The 22,844-nt window shown below is 43.0% G+C and overlaps 1 protein-coding gene and 1 pseudogene across 1 annotated transcript in view; one reads left to right on the forward strand and one right to left on the reverse strand.

The window, feature by feature from the left end:
- Window positions 1-22,844, forward strand: part of LOC132781813 (uncharacterized) — a 341,517-nt gene that overhangs the window by 95,164 nt on the left and 223,509 nt on the right. The window lies entirely within an intron of this gene.
- Window positions 1-22,844, reverse strand: part of LOC137095175 (rhomboid-related protein 1-like) — a 71,177-nt pseudogene that overhangs the window by 39,869 nt on the left and 8,464 nt on the right.

Consider the following 22,844-nt stretch of genomic DNA (forward strand, 5'->3'; position numbering starts at 1 on the left):
AAGGCTGGGTGGCCATCTGTTGGGGGTGTTTTGATTGTGCTTTTCCTGCATAAAGGCAAAAGGAGATTACATTGCCCTTTGGTGACAGCTACAGTTCAGTTTTATATTGCATGCTCATAGTAATCTAAAATAAGCTATGCATTGCATTTGCCCTTTGGCGACACCTAGTGTTCAGTCTTCTATTGCAAACTCATAGTCTTCTAAGGTACACTACTCATTACATTGCCCTTTGGCGACACCTAGTGTCCAGTCTTACATTGCATGATCATAGTCTTCTAAGGTAAGCTATTCATTGCATTTGCCCTTTGGTGAAACCTAGTGTTCAGTCTTAGATTGTATGCTCATAGTCTTCTAAGGCAAGCTATTATTTACATTGCCCTTTGGCGACACCTAGTGTTCGGTCTTATATTGCATGCTTATAAACTTCTAAGGCAAGCTATTTGTTCATGTTTTTTTCAATGAGTTTACACAACCACTCTCCACCCATCTGCCCCGTCTGTCAGCTTTTAAAAACCAATGTGGCCCCTGTGTCCAAACCGGATGTAGCCAAGGCATGTGCCATCAATGGCAAGATCGGATTTCTTTATGAACAGGCACAGTTGGCACACATGCTTTAAATGTCCAAATGCATTCCTTGCCGCAGTTGAATCCAAAAGTAACTTCAAAATGCAAAACTTGAATCCAAATGTAACCCCAAAATATAAACCTCGAATCCAAAAGTAACCCCAAAATGCAAACCTCGAATCCAAAAGTAACCCCAAAATGCAAACCTTGAATCCAAAAGTAACCTCAAAATGCAAACCTCGTATCTAAAAGTAACTCCAAAATGCAAACCTCGAATCCAAAAGTAATCCCAAAATGCAAATCTTGAATCCAAAAGTAACCTCAAAATGCAAACCTCGAATCCAAAAAGTAACCCCACAATGCAAACCTCAAATGTAAAAATAACTCCAAAATGCAAACCTCGAATCCAAAAGTAACCCCAAAATGCAAGACTTTAATCAAAAAGTAACTCCACAATGCAAACCTCAAATCTAAAAGTAACCACAAAATGCAAACATTGAATCCAAAAGTAACTCCAAAATGCAAACCTCAAATCCAAAAGTAACCCTAAAATGCAAACCTCAAATCCAAAAGTAACCCCAAAATGCAAACCTTGAATCCAAAAGTAACTCCAAAATGCAAACCTTGAATCCAAAAGTAACCACAAAATGCAAACCTCGAATCCAAAAGTAACCCCGAAATGCAAAGCTTGAATCCAAAAGCAACCCCAAATGCTAACCTGCATTATCAAGGGAGTGTAATCCACCTAACATCCGCTGAATTCCTCTTCCTGATCTGTGTTTGAAAATGAACAGAAGCACCACTATCTTGTCTGGATTAAGCTTCCATTTACCTGGCTTCATCCATTATAGCTGCCCTGGAATGTATTTGTGCCCAACCACAATACACACACAAAAAGTTCTTTGCTCCCAAACTGCCCCGAAAATAAGGACATTTTCTTGGGCATTTTCTGTCTGTGTTTTAACCTACTTAAAATGCCTTGGCGGGGAAAAGAAGGTTGTTATGGCTTCTGAGGAGCCTGGGTGCATTCGGCATTTTGCCCACCTCTGCTTATGCATAGCCTGACATTAACAGTTTTCATCTTAAGATAGTTTTTTTAAAATGACGTTGTTGCAATAAACATGCCACTAACTTTACACACCGTTCTAAAATAAACTCTTTCATAATTCAATTTCCTTTCATTACTTCCCGATTTAACCTTTTTTTTGTTTTTTGTTTTTTAATAATGCTGAATTCTACCTGTTTTTAACTACGCAAGAGCTAATCAATGTAATATTTTTTTAATTTTTATTATAAGACTAGCTTGGGAACCCGGCGCTGCCAGGGTTATTATAGAAAGTGGGTAATGGCGGTTCTGTATGCCAAGTTTGGTCTGTATTGGTCATTGGATGACGGTTGCATTGTTTTCAGGAAGTGAGTGAAGGTACTTGAAGTCCCATTGTCCATGGTCAACCCTCCTCCAAACAGCAGCAGGATATAGAGTGAGTCATGGGGGCTCTGTGTGCCAAGTTTGGTCTTTATCAGTCATTGGTTCAGGGTGGCAGTGGTTTCAGTAAGTGAGTAAAGGTACTGCAAGTCCCATCATCCATGGTCAACCCTCCTCCAAACAGTATCGGTATGTAGAGTGGGTTATGGTCTTGATCGGACATCGGACATCGGTTGCAGCAGTCTTGGGAAGGGAGTGGAGGTACTTGAAGTCCCATCATCCATGGTCTGTCCTCCTCAAAAGTGCACCAGGATGTAGAGTGGGTCATGGGGACTCTGTGTGCCAAGTTTGGTCTGGATCAGTAATTGGCAGGGGTCGCAGTGGTCTCAGGAAGTGAGTGAAGTGACTTCAAGTCCCATCATCCGTCTCCAAATTCTTCCAAAGCGCACCAGGATGTAGAGTGGGTCACACAGGCTCTCTATGTGAATTGTGATACTGATCCATCACTGTTGGCAGCTGTAATGGTCTCAGGAAGGTAGTGCATGTATTGCAAGTCCCATCGTCCATGGTGCATCCTCCTCCAAATTGCACCAGGATGTGAAGTGCATCATGGAGACTCAGTGTGCCAAGTTTGGTCTTTATCGGTAATTGGATGAGGGTTGCAGTGGTCCCAGGAATTGAGCAAAGGTACTGCAAGTCCCATAATCCATGGTCCATCCCCAGCCAAACCACACCAGGGCATAAGGTGGGTCATGAGAGGTCTATGTGCCAAGTTTGGTCTTGATCAGTAATTGGATGAGGTTCGCAGAGGTCTCAGGATGTGAAGATACTGGAAGTCCCATCATTCATGGTCCATCCTCCTCCAAGCAGCACCAGGATGTAGAGTGGGGTCATGCGGGTTCTGCATGCCAACTTTGGACTTGATCGGTCATTAGATGAGGGTTGGAACAGTCTTGGGAAGGGAGTGGAGGTACTTGGAGTCCCATCATCCATGGTCTATTCTCCTCGAAAGTGCTCCAGGATGTAGAGTAGGTCATGGGGGCCCTGTGTGCCAAGTTTGCTCTTGATCAGTCATTGGTAAGGGTCTCAGTGGTCTCAGGAAGTAAGTGAAGTTACTGCAAGACCCATCATCCATCTCCAAATTCTTCCAAACTGCACCAGGATGTAGAGTGGGTCATACGGGCTGACTGTGTGAATTGTGATCCTGATCCATCACTGTTGGCAGTTTTAATGGTCTCAGGAAGGGAGTGCAGGTATTGCAAGTCCCATCATCCATGGTGCATCCTCCTCCAAACTACACCAGGATGTAGAGTGCGTCATAGAGACTCATTGTGCCGAGTTTGATCTTTGTCGGTAAATGGATGAGGGTTGCAGTGGTCTCAAGAATTGAGCGAAAGTACTTCAAGTCCCATAATCCATGGTACATCCCCGGCCAAACCACGCCAGGATGTAAAGTGGATCATGAGAGGTCTATGTGCCAAGTTTGGTGTAGATCAGTCACTGGATGAGGTTCATAGCCGTCTCAGAAAGTTAGTGATAGGACTGCAAGTCCCATCATCCATTATCCATCCTCTTCCAAACTGCAGTAGGATGTCTTTATTGGTAATTGGATGAATGTTGCTGTGGTCTCAGGAAGTGAGTGATGGTACTGCAAGTCAAATCATCCATGGTTCATCCTCTTCCAAACTGCAGTAGGATGTAGAGTGGGTCAATGGGGGCTGTGTGTGGAAACTTAGTTTTGTCTGTATTGGTAATTTTCTGACACTTAAGGCTTTTTTCTCCCTCTCTTGTCACCTCAGAATCTTGGAACTTTCTGGCTGGCCAATCAGAGACCATATGCAAACTTCCCTCTCTCATGTCTCCATTTCTGTCATGAACCCTATTCTCCACCAGGGGCTCCTATTGAAGCTGGCCAATCAGAGACCATATGCAAATAGCACCACAGCAGCAGCCAATCAGAAAGCTGGTACAAAGTCTTCCACCCTACGTCCTCCCTCTGTCCTCCCTCCTTCCTACCTCCGTCCTCCCTCTGTCCTCCCTCACATACAAACTTTGACTTTTATTATATACTAGCTTGGGGACCTGGCGTTGCCTGGGTTATTAGAGAAAGTGGGTAATGGCGGTTCTGTATGCCAAGTTTGGTCTTTATTGGTCTTTGGATAATGGCAGCATTATTTTCAGGAAGTGAGTGAAGGTACTTGAAGTCCCATCATCCATGGCCCATCCTCCTACAAACAGCAGCAAGATATAGAGTAGGTCATGGGGGCTCTGTGTGCCAAGTTTGGTTTTTATCAGTCATTAGATGAGAGTGGCAGTAGTGTCAGTAAGTGAGTGAAGGTACTGCAAGTCCCATCATCCAAAGTCCATCCCCTTTCAAACTGCAGCAGGATGTAGAGTGGATCATGGGGGCTCTGTGTGCCAAGTGTGGTCTTTATTGGTCATTAGAAGACGGTTGCAGCAATCTTTGAAAGGGAGTGGAGGTACTTGAAGTCCCATCATCCATGGTCTGTCCTCCTCCAAACTGCACCAGGATGTAGAGTGGGTCATTGGAGCTCCATGTGCCAAGTTTAGTCTTGATTAATCATTGGCGAGGGTCTCAGTGGTCTCAGGAAGTGAGCAAAGGTACTGCAAGTCCCATCATCCAACTCCAAATTTTTCCAAACAACACCAGGACGTAACGTGGGTCATGACAGGTCTATGTGCCAAGTTTGGTGTTGATCCGTCATTGGATGAGGTTTGCAGAGGTCTCAGAATGTGAGTGAAGGTACTGCAAGTTCCATCATCCATGGGCCACCCTTCTCCAAAACTGCAGCAGGATGTAGAGTGGGTCATGGGGGCTCTGTGTGCCAACTTTGGTCTTGATTGGTCATTAGATGAGTTTTGCAGCAGTCTTGGGTAGTGGAGGTACTTGAAGTCCCATCCTCCATGGTCTATCCTCCTCCAAACTGCACCAGGATGTAGAGTGGGTCATTGAGCTCCATGTGCCAAGTTTAGTCTTGATTAGTCATTGGCGAGGGTCTCAGTGGTCTCAGGAAGTGAGTGAAGTGACTGCAAGTCCCATCATCCATTGTCAAATTCTTCCAAACCGCACCAGGATGTAGAGTGGGTCATGCTGGGTCTCTGTGTAAATTGTGGTCCTAATCCATCATTGTTGGCAGTTGTAATGGCCTTAGGAAGGGAGTGCAGGTATTGCAAGTCCCATCGTCCATGGTGCACCCTCCTTCAAACTGCACCTGGATGTAGAGTGCGTCATGGAGACTCAGTGTGCCAAGTTTGGTCTTTATTGGTAATTGGATGAGCGTTGCAGTGGTCTCAGGAATTGCGCAAAAGTACTGTAAGTCCCATAATCCTTGGTCTATCCCCAGCCAAACACAAACCAGGACGTAAAGTGGGTCATGAGAGGTCTATGTGGCAAGTTTGGTCCTGTTCAGACATTGGATGAGGTTAACAGTGGTCTCAGAATGTGAGTGATGGTACTGTAAGTCCCATCATCCAAAGTCGATCCTCCTTCAAACTGCAGCAGGATGCAGAGTGGGTCATGGGGGCTGTGTGTGCCAAGTTTGGTCTTTATCGGTAATTGGATGAGGGTTGCAGTGGTCTCAAGAATTGAGCAATGGTACTGCAAGTACCATAATCCATGGTCCATCCCCGACCAAACCACACCAGGACGTAAAGTGGGTCATGAGAGGCCAAGTTTGGTCCTGATCAGTCATTGGATGAGGTTAACAGCGGTCTCAGAATGTGAGTGATGGTACTGCAAGTCCCATTATCCATGGTTCATCCTCCTCCAAACTGCAGTAGGATGTAGAGTGGGTGATGGGGTCTCTGTGTGCCAAGTCTGTTCTGTATTGGGAGTGTTCTGACCCAGCCCCCGGCCTTTCCTTTCCTCTCATTGTTATCTCGGAATGTTGGATTTGAGGCTGGCCAATCAGAGCCCATATGCAAATTTCCTTCTGTTATGTCCCGTTTCTGCCATGAACCCTCTTCTCCACCAGGGGCTCCTATTGAAGCTGGCCAATCAGAGACCATATGCAAATAGCACCACAGCGGCAGCCAATCAGAATGTTGGAACTTTCAGGCTGGCCAATCAGAAAGCTGTCAAACACGTCCGCCCTACATCCTACCTCTGCCCTACGTCGCATACAAACACTCTTCTTTATTATATATATAGATAGACTAGCTTGGGGACCCGGCGCTGCCCGGGTTATTTGAGAAAGGAATTGTGTATCAAGGTTGGTCTTTATCAGTTATTTATATGACTCGCAGTTGTCTCAGTAAGTTAGTGAAGTTACTGTGAGTCCCATTATCTGTGGTCCATCCCCCTCCAAACTGCTGCAGGATGGAGAGTTGGTCATGGGGGTTCTGTGTGCCAAGTTTGGACTAGATCAGTCATTAGATGAGTGTTGCAGAAGTCTTGGGAAGTGAGTGGAGGTACTTGAAGTCCCATCATCCATAGTCTGTACTCCCCAAACCTCACCAGAATGTTGTGTTGGCCATGGGGGCTCTATGTTCCAAGTTTGGTCTTTATTGGTTTTTGAATGAGTGTCGCTGTGGTTTCAGGAAGTGAGTGAACGTACTGCAAATCCCATCATCCATCGTCCATCCTTCAAACATCACCGGGATGTAGGGTGGGTCATGGGGGCTGTGTGTGCCAAGTTTGGTCTTGATTGGTCATTAGATGAGGGTTGCAGCAATCTTGGGAAGGGAGTGGAGGTACTTGAAGTCCCATCATCCATGGTCTGTCCTCCAAACTGCACCATGGTGTAGAGTGGGTCATTGGGGCTCCGTGTGCCAAGTTTGGTCTTGATTCGTCATTGGCGAGGGTCTCAGTGGTCTCAGAAAGTGAGTGAGGTTACTGCAAGCCCCATCATCCCTCTCCATTTTTTTCCAAATGACACCAGGACGTAAAGTGGGTCATGAGATGTCTATGTACCAAGTTTGGTCTTCATCAGTCATTGCATGAGGTTTGCAGAGGTCTCAGAATGTGAGTGAAGGTACTGGAAGTCACATCATCCATTGTCCGTCCTCCTCCAAAACTGCAGCAGGATGTAGAGTGGGTCATGGGGGCTCTGTGTGCCAAGTTTGGTCTTGATCGGACATTAGGTGAGGGTTGCAGTAGTCTTGGGGAGTGGAGGTACTTGAAGTCCCATCATCCATGGTCTGTCCTCCTCGAAAGTGCACCAGGATGTAGAGTAGGTCATGGGGACTCTGTGTGCCAAATTTGGTCTTGATCAGTCAGTGGTCTCAGGAAGTGAGTGAAGTGACTGCAAGTCCCATCATCCATTGACAAATTTTTCCTAACCGCATCAGGATGTAGAGTGGGTCATGCGGACTCTCTGTGTAAATTGTTGTCCTGGTCCATCATTGTTGGCAGTTGTAATGGTCTTAAGAAGGGAGTGCAGGTATTGCAAGTCCCATCGTCCATGGTGCAGCCTCCTCCAAACTGCACCAGGATGTAGAGTGCATCATAGAGACTCAGTGTGCCAAGTTTGGTCTTTATCGGTAATTGTATGAGGGTTGCAGTGGTCTCAGGAATTGAGCAAAGATACTGCAAGTCCCATAATCCATGGTCCATCCCCGGCCAAACCACACCAGGACATAAGGTGGGTCATGAGAGGTCTATGTGCCAAGTTTGGTCCTGATCAGTCATTGGATGAGGTAACAGCGGTCTCAGAATGTGAGTGATGTTACCGCAAGTCCCATCATCCATGGTTGCAGTAGGATGTTGAGTCGGTCTTGCATGCTCTGTGTGCCAAGTGTGGTCTGTATTAGTAATTTTCTGACCCAGCCCCCTCTGGCCTTTTCCTTTTCTCTCTTTGTCATCTCGGAATCTTGGAATTGAGGCTGGCCAATCAGAGACCATATGCAAATGACTAAGGATTGGTTATACACGGACGATGAATTTTGGATTACGATTCCAGTTATGAGATGCATAGAATTGTTATTGGTGGCCCAATAATTTGTACTGTATATGTGTTTTATGCTTTTAACTGAATATTGTTTTTTAAATGTTGTAAACCGCAATGAGTCGCCGATTTAGGCTGAGATATTAGCGGTATACAAGTGCATAAATAAATAAATAAATAAATAAATTTCCTTGTCATGTCCCCGTTTCTGTCATGAACTCTTTTCTCCACCAGGGGCTCCTCTTGAAGCTGGCTAATCAGAGACCATATGCAAATAGCACCGCTGCCCAGCCAATCGGAATCTTGGAATTTCAGGTTGGCCAATCAGAGACCACAGTGGCAGCCAATCAGAAAGCTAGCACATACACCGCAACGCTTTTGTCCTCCTCCACATACAAACTTTCACCTTTATTATATATATAGATATAGTCTAGCTTGGGGACCCGGCGTTGCCCGGGTTATTAGAGAAAGTGGGTAATGGCGGTTTTGTATGCCAAGTTTGGTCTTTATTGGTCTTTGGATAACAGCTGCATTATTTTCAGGAAGTGAGTGAAGGTACTTGAAGTCCCATCATCCATGGCCCATCCTCCTACAAACAGCAGCAGGATATAGAGTGGGTCATGGGGGCTCTGTGTGCCATGTTTGGTCTTTATCAGTCATTAGATGAGGGTGGCAGTGGTGTCAGTAAGTGAGTGAAGGTACTGCAAGTCCCATCATCCAAAGTCCATCCCCTTTCAAACTGCAGCAGGATGTAGAGTGGATCATGGGGGCTCTGTGTGCCAACTTTGGTCTTGATTGGTCATTAGAAGACGGTTGCAGCAATCTTCGGAAGGGAGTGGAGGTACTTGAAGTCCCATCATCCATGGTCTGTCCTCCTCCAAACTGCACCAGGATGTAGAGTGGGTCATTGGAGCTCCATGTGCCAAGTTTAGTCTTGATTAGTCATTGGCGAGGGTCTCAGTAGTCTCAGGAAGTGAGCAAAGGTACTGAAGGTCCCATCATCCATCTCCAAAGTTTTCCAAAGAACACCAGGACGTAACGTGGGTCATGAGAGGTCTATGTGCCAAGTTTGGTGTTGATCTGTCATTGGATGAGGTTTGCAGAGGTCTCAGAATGTGAGTGAAGGTACTGGAAGTTCCATCATCCATGGTCCACCCTTCTCCAAAACTGCAGCAGGATGTAGAGTGGGTCATGGGGGCTCTGTGTGCCAACTTTGGTCTTGATTGATCATTAGATGAGATTTGCAGCAGTCTTGGGTGGTGGAGGTACTTGAAGTCCCATCATCCATGGTCTGTCGTCCTCCAAACTGCTCCAGGATGTAGAGTGGGTCATTGAAGCTCCATGTGCCAAGTTTAATCTTGATGAGTCATTGGCAAGGGTCTCAGTGGTCTCAGGAAGTGAGTGAAGTGACTGCAAGTCCCATCATCCATTGTTAAATTCTTCCAAACTGCACCAGGATGTAGAGTGGGTCATGCTGGGTCTCTGTGTAAATTGTGTTCCTGATCCATCATCATTGGCAGTTGTAATGGTCTTAGGAAGGGAGTGCAGGTATTGCAAGTCCCATCGTCCATGGAGCATCCTCCTTCAAACTGCACCTGGATGTAGAGTGCGTCATGGAGACTCAGTGTGCCAAGTTTGGTATTTATTGGTAATTGGATGAGGGTTGCAGTGGTCTGAAGAATTGAGCAATGGTACTGCAAGTCCCATAATCCATGGTCCATCCCTGGCCAAACCACACCAGGACGTAAAGTGGGTCATATAGATAAAAATAATCACAATTGCTACATTTGTTATACATTTGTTGTGACTGTTACATTTTATACAACACACTTTCTTTAACATGTTATTTATTGTTCTGCTTAAATATCTCCCCCCCCCCTTTTTTTTTCACCACAGTGCTCCCCTCCACCCATCTCAAGCCACAATTTTTACATATCATCTGTCCAAAATCTCATTTCTTCTTGTGACGGTAACTTTCCTTCCTTATTTTTTAAACCATTTACCACGAATTTTCCCCATACAGCATCAAAGTCGCTTTGTTTCCATATATCTTTTTTAACCTTTAATATACATGTCAGCTTATCATTTATTGCTAATTTCCATGCTTCCTTATACCACTCCTCTATTTGTATATTCATTTCTTTTTTCCAATTCCTTGCTATAAGCAATCTTGCTATTGTTAATAAATTTGTTATCGCTTCTTTATCCTCCTTTTTCAATTGCTTCTTATTATATAATGATAATAAAGCTACACTAGGACTTTTATCAGTTTTAATATTCATTATATCTTCTATTTCTCTAAATACCTTCTCCCAAAAGTTATTTACATATTTACATTGCCACCACATGTGTATATATGTTCCTGGTTCTTGACACCCTCTCCAACAATTTATTGAGTTACTTTTATTCATATATGCTATTCTTACTGGTGTCAAGTACCACTTCCATATTAACTTGTAATAATTTTCTTTAACCCGTATCGATAGATTTTTTCAATGCCTTTGTCCCCATAATTGTTGCCACTCTGTTTCACTTATTTTTATCCCTAAATCTTCTTCCCAAATCTCTTTTTTATTTTTCCTTCATTCATTTCAATTAATATCTTATAAATTTTGCTAATTATACCTCTCAAGTTTTCATGTTCTTCTACAGCCCTTCCCTTCTGTATTATTTGTTCAAATTGATTAAGTTGGCTTCTATTTCTATTATTTTTTCCCCAGTTTTTAAACCATTGTTCTAATTGTATACAATGGAACCATGACAATTTAATTTCTTTAAACTCTATAGGATAACCAGGAAGCGGGGCTTCCTGGTTATCCTATATAAACCAGTGTCTGAATCCAAGGGGCAGCTGGGCTTTCCACAGAAGTTGAGGAAGCAGGAACCCATTTTGTTTCCTTCTGCTTCAGGGTAAGCTTTGTTTAAATTTAACAGCTTTCAGCGCTGCTTTCTTTGAGAGGCGGGGCTTCCTGAGTTTAAAAATTAACTGCTCTGTTTGAGGGGAGGGGCTTCCTGAGTTTAAAAATTAACTGCTTTGTTTGAGAGGCGGGGCTTCCTGGTTATCCTATATAAACCAGTGTCTGAACCCAAGGGGCAGCTGGGCTTTCCACAGAAGTTGAGGAAGCAGGAACCCATTTTGTTTCCTTCTGCTTCAGGGTAAGCTTTGTTTAAATTTAACAGCTTTCAGCGCTGCTTTCTTTGAGAGGCGGGGCTTCCTGAGTTTAAAAATTAACTGCTCTGTTTGAGGGGAGGGGCTTCCTGAGTTTAAAAATTAACTGCTTTGTTTGAGAGGCGGGGCTTCCTGGTTATCCTATATAAACCAGTGTCTGAATCCAAGGGGCAGCTGGGCTTTCCACAGAAGTTGAGGAAGCAGGAACCCATTTTGTTTCCTTCTGCTTCAGGGTAAGTACACTCAGTAACCTATACTTTCTCGTACACTCAGTAACCTATACTTTCACCCCTGCATACAGACAACATCAAACACACACCAAGAGGAGGTCATTAGCAACCTCCAGATGGAACAAACACGAAAACTTACCGTCTCATGCACAAGCTGTGGCATGTTCAGCTTTTTCACACTACAATTACTCAATTACATCTGCCCCAAGTGTACACAGATCACTCGCATGGAACACAGGATACGACAACTCGAGGACCGTATTTAGACCCTTAAGGACATTCAGGAACTTGAGCTGTTCTTAGACACCACACACCACACTGGCCTAGACACGCAGCCCATATCACACAAACATTACGGGGAGGCTCAACAGAACAGCACCTCAGATGTGGACAACCCTCAGGCTTGGAGAAATGTCACCCTTAGAAGGACACATAGGACCCGGAAGCCTCCTCAGAATACTTCCGCTCAGCTGCAGTTACACAATAGATTCCAAATTCTCACACAACTAGCATCTGACCAAGAAACACAACATATTGGGGAAGACCAGAATGGCTTAGATACTGATCAGTGGCTCATCCTTGATCAGTGTGCAGGGGATAGCCCTGACTGGGACAACACTTCACAACATTCACACTTGCACAATCGTGCAGGTGTACCATCCCCAACCATAGACCAGGAGCAACAGGAACACATACAGGAGAACCATAGGCTCTTGGACCAATCTCAATGGATTGTCCTTGACGAATGCACCGGGGATGTCGAGGAGGAGGACAACACTTTTCACCTACACAATTCCCACCAACAGGATCACTTTTCTGGAGACCTACACACTACATTGCACAAAAGGGGCCCTGTCATTCCTGAAAGTAAACAGGTCTTGGTAGTAGGCGACTCCCTCCTTAGAGGAACAGAAGCTGTCATTTCCAGACCGGATGGGATGGCTCGAGAAATATGCTGCCTACCGGGGGCAAAAATACACCATATCACTCAGAGGCTCACCAGGCTCCTCAAGCCCTATCACTGTCCTCCCCTCATGTTGATTCATGTAGGAACCAATGATACTGCAAGGCATACGTTTCAAAAGATCACAAATGATTTTCGAGCTCTAGGAGCAATGCTAAAAGAATGTAATATACAGGTGGTCTTTTCATCCCTCCTCCCTGTTGTAAGACACAGACCCACAAGAGCCAGAAAAATAGTACAGGTAAATGACTGGCTTAGAAAATGGTGTCAGGAGGAACGCTTTGGCTTCCTCGACCATGGCCTGCTATTCCAGGAGGATGGCCTACTGGCAAGGGATGGGGTGCATCTCACACAAGTAGGAAAACACCTTTTTGCTCACAGACTCGCAAACCTCATTAGACACACTTTAAACTAGGTCCACCGGGGGAGGGGGACAACAGCCTTGCGAACACTACTTTACCCATAATGTCTGGGAATCGCCAGAAGGCTAAACGGAGGGCTGCACAAACACAACAAGGACCAAGTACCAAAAGCACAATAATCCCAATTAAACAGCTCAAGGGAAGATCCCAGGGGCTCACATGTCTTTACACTAATGCACAGAGCATGGGAAATAAACAAGACGAACTCCAACTTCTAGCACAACACCACAAATATGATATCATAGCCAATACTGAAACCTGGTGGGATGACTCCTATCGCTGGAATGTAGATATCGAGGGGTATAACCTCTTTCACAGAAACCGAACAAAGGGGAGAGGAGGCGGAGTAGCCTTATATGTCAAAAACTCTTATGCTGCAGAAGAAATTCAAGACAGCAATCTGGGAAACCAGCTTGAAATCATCTGGATAAGAATCAAGGGAACTGGGACTCAAAAAGATGTCGTTGTAGGCATCTACTACAGACCCCCAAGCCAGGAGGAAGAACTTGATGAAGTCTTCTGCCAACAGTTGACCAAACAGGCACAGAAAAGAGATGTAGTAGTCATGGGCGATTTCAACTATCCCGATATTTGCTGGAAAACAAACTCGGCCAAGAGTACAAGGTCCAACAAATTCCTCGCTTGCCTTGCAGACAATTTCATGGTCCAGAAGGTAGAAGAGGCAACAAGGGGATTGGCTACTCTTGATCTCATCCTAACAAATGCGGAGGACCTGATCGATGCGGTCAAAGTGGTAGGATCCTTAGGGGCAAGTGACCATGTGCTCCTGCAATTTGAGGTACAAAGGAAGGCCGAAACTAAGACAAGTCAAACCCGCATTTTGGACTTTAGGAGAGCTGATTTCCAAAAAAAGAAGGAAACGCTGAGCAGCATTCTGTGGACACAGATACTAAAAGACAAGGGAGCTACAGATGGATGGGAATTTCTCAAGAGTGAAATACTCAAGGCGCAATTGCAAACCGTGCCAACAAAGAGAAAAAATAGGACAAGTGCAAAGAAGCCAGAATGGATGTCCAAAGAACTTCTAACTGTGCTAAGACACAAAAGAGACATGCACAAGAAGTGGAAAAAGGGAGAAATCACCAAAGAAGAATTCAAACAAATAGCCAACACCTGTAGGGAAAAGGTCCGCAAAGCTAAAGCAAAAAACGAGCTCAGACTTGCTAGGGACATTAAAAACAATAAAAAGGGCTTCTATTCTTATGTCAGTAGAAAAAGGAAAAACAAGGAGGTGATAGGACCTCTTCGAGGAGAAGGTGGGGCAATGCTGACAGGGGATAGGGAAAAGGCAGAACTACTTAATGCCTTCTTTGCCTCGGTCTTCTCACAAAAAGAGAGTCTTCAACCTCAGCAAGATGGAGTGGATGAGGGATTGGAGGACATCCAACCCCAAATTGGGAAAGAAGTCGTCCAGGAATACCTGGCTGCTCTTAATGAGTTCAAGTCCCCAGGGCCAGATCAACTACACCCCAGAGTATTGAAGGAACTAGCGGAAGTCATTTCGGAACCATTGGCAACCATCTTTGAGAGTTCTTGGAGAACGGGAGAAGTTCCAGCAGATTGGAGGAGGGCCAATGTGGTCCCAATCTTCAAGAAGGGAAAAAAGGATGACCCAAACAACTACCGTCCGGTCAGCCTCACTTCAATACCGGGCAAGATTCTGGATAAGATTGTTAAGGAAGTGGTCTGCAAACACTTAGAAACAAATGCAGTCATCGCTAATAGTCAACATGGATTTATCAAAAACAAGTCATGCCAGACTAATCTGATCTCGTTCGTCGATAGAGCTACAAGCTGGGTAGATGCGGGGAATGCCGTGGATGTAGCGTACCTGAATTTCAGTAAGGCCTTCGACAAGGTCCCCCATGACCTTCTGGCAAGGAAACTAGTCCAATGTAGGCTAGGCAAAACTACGGTGAGGTGGATCTGTAATTGGTTAAGTGGACGAACACAGAGAGTGCTCACTAATGCTTCCTCTTCATCTTGGAAAGAAGTGACAAGTGGAGTGCCGCAGGGTTCCGTCCTGGGCCCAGTCCTGTTCAACATCTTTATTAATGACTTAGATGAAGGGCTAGAAGGCATGATCATCAAGTTTGCAGATGACACCAAATTGGGAGGGATAGCCAATAGTCCAGAGGACAGGAGCAGAATTCAAAACGACCTTGACAGATTAGAGAGATGGGCCAAAACTAACAAAATGAAGTTCAACAGTGACAAATGTAAGATACTCCACTTTGGCAGAAAAAATGAAATGCAAAGATACAGAATGGGTGACGCCTGGCTCGAGAGCAGTACGTGTGAAAAAGATCTTGGAGTCCTCGTGGACAACAAGTTAAACATGAGCCAACAATGTGATGTGGCGGCAAAAAAAGCCAATGGGATTTTGGCCTGCATCAATAGGAGCATAGTGTCTAGATCTAAGGAAGTAATGCTACCCCTCTATTCTGCTTTGGTTAGACCACATCTGGAATATTGTGTCCAATTCTGGGCACCACAATTCAAGAGAGATATTGACAAGCTGGAATGTGTCCAGAGGAGGGCGACTAAAATGATCAATGGTCTGGAGAACAAGCCCTATGAGGAGCGGCTTAGGGAACTGGGCATGTTTAGCCTGAAGAAGAGACGGCTGAGAGGAGATATGATAGCCATGTATAAATATGTGAGAGGAAGCCACAGGGAGGAGGGAGCAAGCTTGTTTTCTGCTTCCTTGGAGACTAGGACGCGGAGCAATGGCTTCAAACTACAAGAGAGGAGATTCCATCTGAACATGAGGAAGAACTTCCTGACTGTGAGAGCCGTTCAGCAGTGGAACTCTCTGCCCCGCAGTGTGGTGGAGGCTCCTTCTTGGGAAGCTTTTAAGCAGAGGCTGGATGGCCATTTGTCAGGGGTGATTTGAATGCAATATTCCTGCTTCTTGGCAGGGGGTTGGACTGGATGGCCCATGAGGTCTCTTCCAACTCTTTGATTCTATGATTCTATTCCAACATCATTTCCTTCTTCATTCCCACCTTCATCCAGTCCCCTATCCTATCTAAATTTATTTCCCTTAACTTTTTATCCATTACTTTTTAAAAATTTTTGGAAACTTCTTTTCCATCACTATTGGGGTTATAATTGATCCCTCCCTTATTAACTTCCTCCTATATTTATTCCATACTTCCAGTATGTTGCTCAACATTCGGTTTCTAATTTCCCTCATTTCTTTTCTGATAAACTGTTTAAAAATATATTCCAAATTTCATCTTCCACTTTTTCTAGATCATTACTAAGCCAATCCAATCCCTCTTTTTTAACCATTCCTTCTATACCAGGCTTAATCTACTTGCTTCATAATATTTCTTAATATTGGGTAACACTAATCCGCCCTCTTTTTGTGATCTCTACCATAAATGTTTATTTAATCTATTTCTTTTACTTCCATTACAATACTTATTAATCATTTGTTGCCATCTAGTTAATTCTTCTTCTGTGATTTGAAGTGGTAACACCCTAAATATAAAGTTAATCTTTGGAAGTATTTTCATTTTTACTAATGCTATTCTTCCAAACCAGGATAGACGTATATCTTCATACTCTATTATTTTTTTCTGAACCTCTTTCCTTAATGTTACTACATTTACCTCTTCCATTTCTTTTAAATCCTTTGTTGTTGTTATTCCCAAATATTTTAATTTATTCCTAATTCTTATTCCCATTTTACTCTGTTCTATAAAATCTTTTTCTTCTTCCTTTGTATAGTTAAGTAGCATCATTTCTGACTTATTCCAATTAACTTGTAGGCCCGTTGTTTTCCCAAATATCTCCAAATGTTCTTTTATTTTATCCATTTTCTCTACTATGTTTTCTATAAATAACAATGTATTGTCAGCAAATAAACTCACCTTCTGTTTCTCCTTATTTCCTAGCCCTTCTAGATTCTTATCGTTCCTTATACCATTAGCAAACAATTCTATCACCACAGCAAATAATATCGGCGACAAAGGGCATCCTTGTCTTGTTCCTCTAGTCACTTTTATTTCATTTGTCACTCCATCGTTTATGGTTACCACTGCTGAATTCCTTGAATAAAATTGTTCTGAGATTCCTTTTATTCTATTTCCCATTCCGAATTTATTCAGGATTTCCCTTAATGTCTCCCATTCCACGCAGTCAAATGCTTTAAAAATATCTAATGATAATATCCCTACTTTTTCCTTCCTCTCTTTAGCCAAATATTTTTTTAATACTCTACCTATCAGGTTTGACATTTGTCTTCCTTTTACGAACCCGCACTGATCTTTTTTTATATACTTATACATGAATTTATTCATTCTATTAGCTATTACCACAGACAAAATCTTTGCATCCTGATTAACTAACGATATGGGCCTATATGACCCTGGGTCTGTTAAATCTTTGTCAGGTTTGGGTATTAATATTATTAATGATCTCCTCCATGATTCTGGTATTTTATCTCCCTTCATTATTCCATTATACAGTTCTAATAATTTTGGAGTTAAAACTTCTCTGAAACTTTTGTAATATTCTGTCCCTAATTATTTTTATCCAATTCCTCTTTTTTTGCTCTCAACCTTGCATAAATTCGTGTATCTCTCTTTATTACGTATGTTTTTTCAATCTCTTCTATTTCTCTTTCTAAGTTCCTTTTTTTTCCTTCTTGCCTTTTTTAAAGATTAATTGTCTCTTTTATGCATAACCCTCTAGTCACTGCTTTCATAGTGTCCCATAGAACTCCTTTTGTCACTCCCTTTTCATTAAAGCCCTAAGTTTCTTGCCATTCTGCTTGCACTCTATCTACTATCTCTTTATAATTCACTATTTTTGTATTTAACCTCCACCTCTTCATTTTGTCATAATCACATTTCAACACAATCTCAGTTGATACCAGAGCATGGTCCGAGATCTTAATTATTCCAATATCAGCATTTAACACTTTATTTAACAAATTTTTGGAGATGAAAATGTAGTCTATTCTTGTATACACCTTATGCACCGATGAGTAATATGTATATCTGTTTTCATTCCCTTTTACCAATCTCCACACATCCTTTAATTGCCATTTATTCATTACTCTACTTAAATCTGTTATTTCATTATTTCTAGATTTTGATACTAACGTAGTTTTATCCTTCTTTGGATCCATATAACAATTACAATCTCCTCCGAATATTACATTTTGTTGGTGGTAATTCTCTATTTGCTCTAACACTTTTTCATAAAACTCTTGCTGTTTTACATTTGGTGCATATACATTAACTAGTACACATTTTTCTTCCCCTATTTCGCCATATATTATTAAGAATCTTCTCTCCTCATCTTTCAATACCTTATTTATAACAAAATTACATTTCTTTGCAATTATTATAGCTACCCCTCTTGACTTTGATGACCCAAAAGATTTTTCGTAGTTCCTTATCTAACTCAACTTTAGTTCATTTGAGCCCGGTTTATTCTGATGCGTTTCCTGTAGAAAGATAGCATCTGCCGCGTCCTTCTTCAGTAGGGCTTCGATCCGCCTTCTTTTAATTACCGTCCCCAACCCTCTCGTGTTAAGTGTTGAAATTCTTAATTTATGGGACATCATTTCCATTTCCCTTTAAAAGCTTTTTTGTGGCTTGAACCAATGTGAACCCTTGTCCCTTACCCTCCCCTACCCTTCCCCACCATTCCCCCCTCCCCCTGGTTCCCCCTTGCCTCATTCCCCCCTTCCTCCCCTTCCATTCTTCAGGACTCCTCGTCCCAATTGTGGCCCCCGGCCTTCCCAATTGGGGGGGGGGGGGGTGAAGTCATCCTGTGGCCCAGAGTCTCCCTCCCCCCGAGTGTTCATTTTAAAATCAATAATAAGTTTGATTGCAGTACTTTAATTTCTTTTTACATCCCGACTCCTCCAATGGCGCCAATTAATTCCTCCATTTCTCCTGCCTCTGAATCCTTCTCCTCCTCTTCCTTTCGATCTCTCTCTTATCTTCTTACTATACCGAGCTCCTCCAGTAGTTGATGTCCTTGTTCCAATGAGTCTATTCTGTATCTCTTGCCTTTCTATTGAAATTTGTGAAAGATAGAATATCCCCAAGTGTACAAAATTCCAGCCTTCATTAACTGGGTTGCAATAGGCTTCATTGAATATCTCCAGTTCTTAGTTTCAGGACAGTAGTCATTGAATATCTCCAATTTTGAATCACCCATCTTTAAATAATCTGGGTTTTTCTTTAGTATTTTCATCAGATCTTCTTTCTTTGTGAAGTTGTGAAATCGAATTATTATATTCCTAGGAATTATCTTATTTCTTCCAGCCGGAAGGCGATGGACTCTCTCAATATCCAATTCTGACCAGTTTAATGTCAGCGTGATCTTTTGCAGCCACTTCAAAATCTCGGTTTTCAGATCTTCTTTCTTATTCCCTTCTGGATAGTTTTTAATTATTGCGTTATTTCTTCTTTGATTGCCTTGCATATACACAAACTTTCTTTCCACATCTGAAAGCCTATTTTCATTTTGTTGCATTTGTTGTTTAAGTACAAGTTGTTCCTGTTTATTTTTTTAAATTTCTGCTTTATTTGTTTGTATTTCTCCATGTGCTATTTTCAAAGCTTCTCTTATTGTCTGAAATTTTTCATCTGAGCTTTTTCTTTCTGCCTCCAATTGTACTTTCATTTCTTTATTACTGGTCAGAATTTCATGCTTCAGTGCCTGAATCTCGCTCTTCCTCATTTCTCTTTCTTTATCAAACATCAAGTTCATATTCAAGTTCATTTCCTTTGTTTGTCTTTCACTCTCCCCTTTGATCAGTTCTGCTATTTTGCTTAACAATTGGCTACTGCCCATTTCTTTCCCCAAATCTTCCCTCTCTCTGCTCTCACTCCTTCCTTCTGGTTTTGCTGTTAAACATGGCAGAGAGGTAGAAATGCTTCCTCCTGTTGCCCCTTTTTCCTCCTCCGTTTTGGGAGAGGTCCGTTTTAACTGCTTGAATGGGGGGGGGGGACTTTTTCTGGCAGTATTCATTTCCTTGGGGGACTGAACCCTTTCCAATCTAGATAAAGATCTATCCGAAGGCTTTGTACGTGTCCAAAGAGGATTTTTTGGGATATCTTGGCTTTGTTTCTTCCTTCTCCTTCAACCTCCCTTCAGGTTTGCTCCTTCCGCTTTTATCAATTTTTTTAATTACTTAATTTTCCCCGTTCAATACAGTCCAAAAATGTTCCACTCAAATAGCAGCACTTTTCCCTTGAAACCAGGAGGTTCTCTTTTAATCTGACGATGATAGCTCTCTCCTTCTTCAAAGGAGGAACGTACCTCTAATCATTGCTTTTACCTTCCAAGATCATTAAATCCAGTGTTTCTAATTATTTTAGTGTTTACTTAAATTGCAGGCTATTTTCTTCTCCAGCTTGGCACGCAATCGTAATTAAAAATTTACTTTCGCTTTCAGCCGGCCATTGCCGGCTTCCCCCTCGCTTCTGCCAAAGCTCATAAATCAAAGCAATTAAGTGGTAATAAATTACCTTTTAGGCTTCTTTTCCTGCTTCTTGTGTGCTAAACACATTCATCTCCTTTTTAGTCCAAAACAATCAGTCCTCGGTCCATTTTTTCACTGCTTTTACTTTATTTTCACAGGAGCTGAAGGGAAAGACGTCTTTTACCCGGCCATGGCTGATTCCGCCCCCCCCCCCCCCAATCAATGTAATATTTTAAGGGTGCATCTCATCATTGGTTTGTGAAGCATTTTAATGGTTTATGTAGTTTCTTAATGGTGTGTTTCGCATTGTATTTAATAATAATCATCTGGTTTTTATGTGTTTACTAGCTGGGTACCTGGTATTGCTCGGCTTCTTTGAAAAAGTCATTTTTAAAAATTGTACACAATGCATAAGGTTGTGGGTGAATTTCAACTCACATCATGCCAGGTTAACCCCGACAAAAGCCATCAGTACCTAAAGTTTGTTATGTTGGACAAGTATGCTCTAAATGCATCATTGGTGGCTCTGTGTGCCAAGTTAGTTCAGGTCCATTGTTGGTGGAGTTCAGAGTGCAATTCTTAGATTGCAGGTGAACTATACATCCCAGTATATACAACTCCTATAAATCATGGTGAATTCTCCCCAAACCTCTTTAGTATCTTCAGTTTCTGATCAATTCCTGTACTGTGTGGCATAGAAAAGAACAGGAAAGGGTTAAAGAAGAGGCAGTGGGTGGGGTCATGCAAATTCCATACCAATGGAAGGAGTAAGAAACACCGGGATATCTGTGGTGGAGGAAACACATAAAATCTTTGATGAAATTTTCCCAAATGAAAGCCTTTATTTGGGTAGTGGGCAGTATGGTGGCTGTGGAGGACATTGGCAGGGCTCTTGTACCTGTTCATGACACTCACTATAAACTGCAATGTCATTGGAGGGAGGGCCTTTGGTGTCTCCTGAGGGATGGGAGCTATAACTGGTTGTGGAGGCAGGAGCTTGTCTGTGGAAGTCAGTGGTTTTCAACCTGTGGGTCCCCAGATGTTTTGGCCTTTAACTTCCAGAAATCCTAAGAGATGGTAAACTGGCTGACATTTCTGGGAGCTGTAGGCCAAAACACTGGGGGACCCACAGGTAAGTAGGGCACCCACTTACTAATGTAAGTGGACGCAGTAGTCACATACATATTTTCACATTTTTATGTGTATATATTGGTTTGTCCTGTATGAGAAATGCCTGTGGTCTAAGCATTAAAATAAACTCATACCATAGTTATGGGTTGTCATGGTAGAGTCAGAGAGAGACTTTCCACAGGTGATTTACCCTCCTCCACGGAGGCATGAAAGGCAAGGACAAGGCCTTTAAGGGGAAAGGGAAAGGGCCACTGATTTGGGGAATGGGCTTGCAAAGCACACATGCGTGATGTCAATGCCTCTTCCTGCCCAGGATGCTTTTAGCACATAACTTGAGCCAACTAGAGAGATATTATTGAGCATTAAGTATTCCTTGCTGAATTGCTGGGGAAGGCTTAATGCTTTTGCAAACAAGGGCTTCAGCAAAACAAAGTCGAAGGAAAAGGCAGAGAAACTATTCCTTACATCAGGGCTGTCCCAACTTTTTGCAAAGAGGGCCAGATTTGGTGAGGTGTAAATGTGTGGGGCCAACCATACAGCCCAAGATTTTTTTAAACCATTAACATTAAATGCAAATGAACTATTTTATGAAATTTGTATTGCATCGCTACCCTCAGTAAAGCTGGCTCACTGAAATGGTTAGGCCGCTTTAAACATACCTTCCAAACAGCTCGATATCTAAAAACAGAAATGCCTAAACACCTTAGGAGGGTATTTACCAGAGCTCGTTTTGAACAGCTGGATACAATGGACAAGCACGGAAGGTTTAATCAAGTCCCATACAACGAACGATTTTGTATTTGTGGAGCACCAGAGGTGGAGGATATCACGCATGTATTGTTCAACTGGGGGACATGAGAGAAGCCTCCTCGCAGGATTGCAAGACATCCGGGCGTCCCCTGGGCAACGTCTTCATAGACGGCAGATTCTCTCGCCACAGAAGCGACCAGCATGCAAGCAAGCAAGCAAAACAACCAACGGTCCTTTTCAGGACCAACCATGACAATAATCTCAATCAATATCGAAGGCATGTCAGCTGCCAAAGAGCTACTGCTCTATGAACTGTGCCGAGATAAGAAATGCGATGTGCTGTGTGTCCAAGAAACACACAGGGATGAACAACAGAAACGACCCAAAGTTCCAGGAATGGTCTTAGCAGCAGAAAGACCACATGCGCAGTATGGAAGCGCCATCTTCATCAAACCAGGCCTCCAAGTCAGCAGTGCCCACAACACTGAAGAAAACAATATCGAGGTTCTAACAGTAGAGCTTAATAACATCACCATCACCTCTGTGTACAAGCCCCCAAATGAAGATTTCTGCTTCTCCTCCCCCGAGAACTTTGACAGGCACCAAAGGGCGGTAGTAATTGGTGACTTCAACAGCCATAGCCATGTATGGGGCTATGCCCAAGAGGACAGAAATGGAGAGGCTGTCCTGTCCTGGTCTGAACTGCACAAACTATCACTCATCCATGATAGCAAGCTCCCACCATCCTACAACAGCGGGAGATGGCACCGAGGTTATAACCCAGACCTCTTATTTGTGAGCGACA

The sequence above is a fragment of the Anolis sagrei genome, chromosome Y (genome assembly GCF_037176765.1).
Source record: "Anolis sagrei isolate rAnoSag1 chromosome Y, rAnoSag1.mat, whole genome shotgun sequence".
In the NCBI taxonomy this organism is placed as follows: domain Eukaryota; kingdom Metazoa; phylum Chordata; class Lepidosauria; order Squamata; family Dactyloidae; genus Anolis; species Anolis sagrei.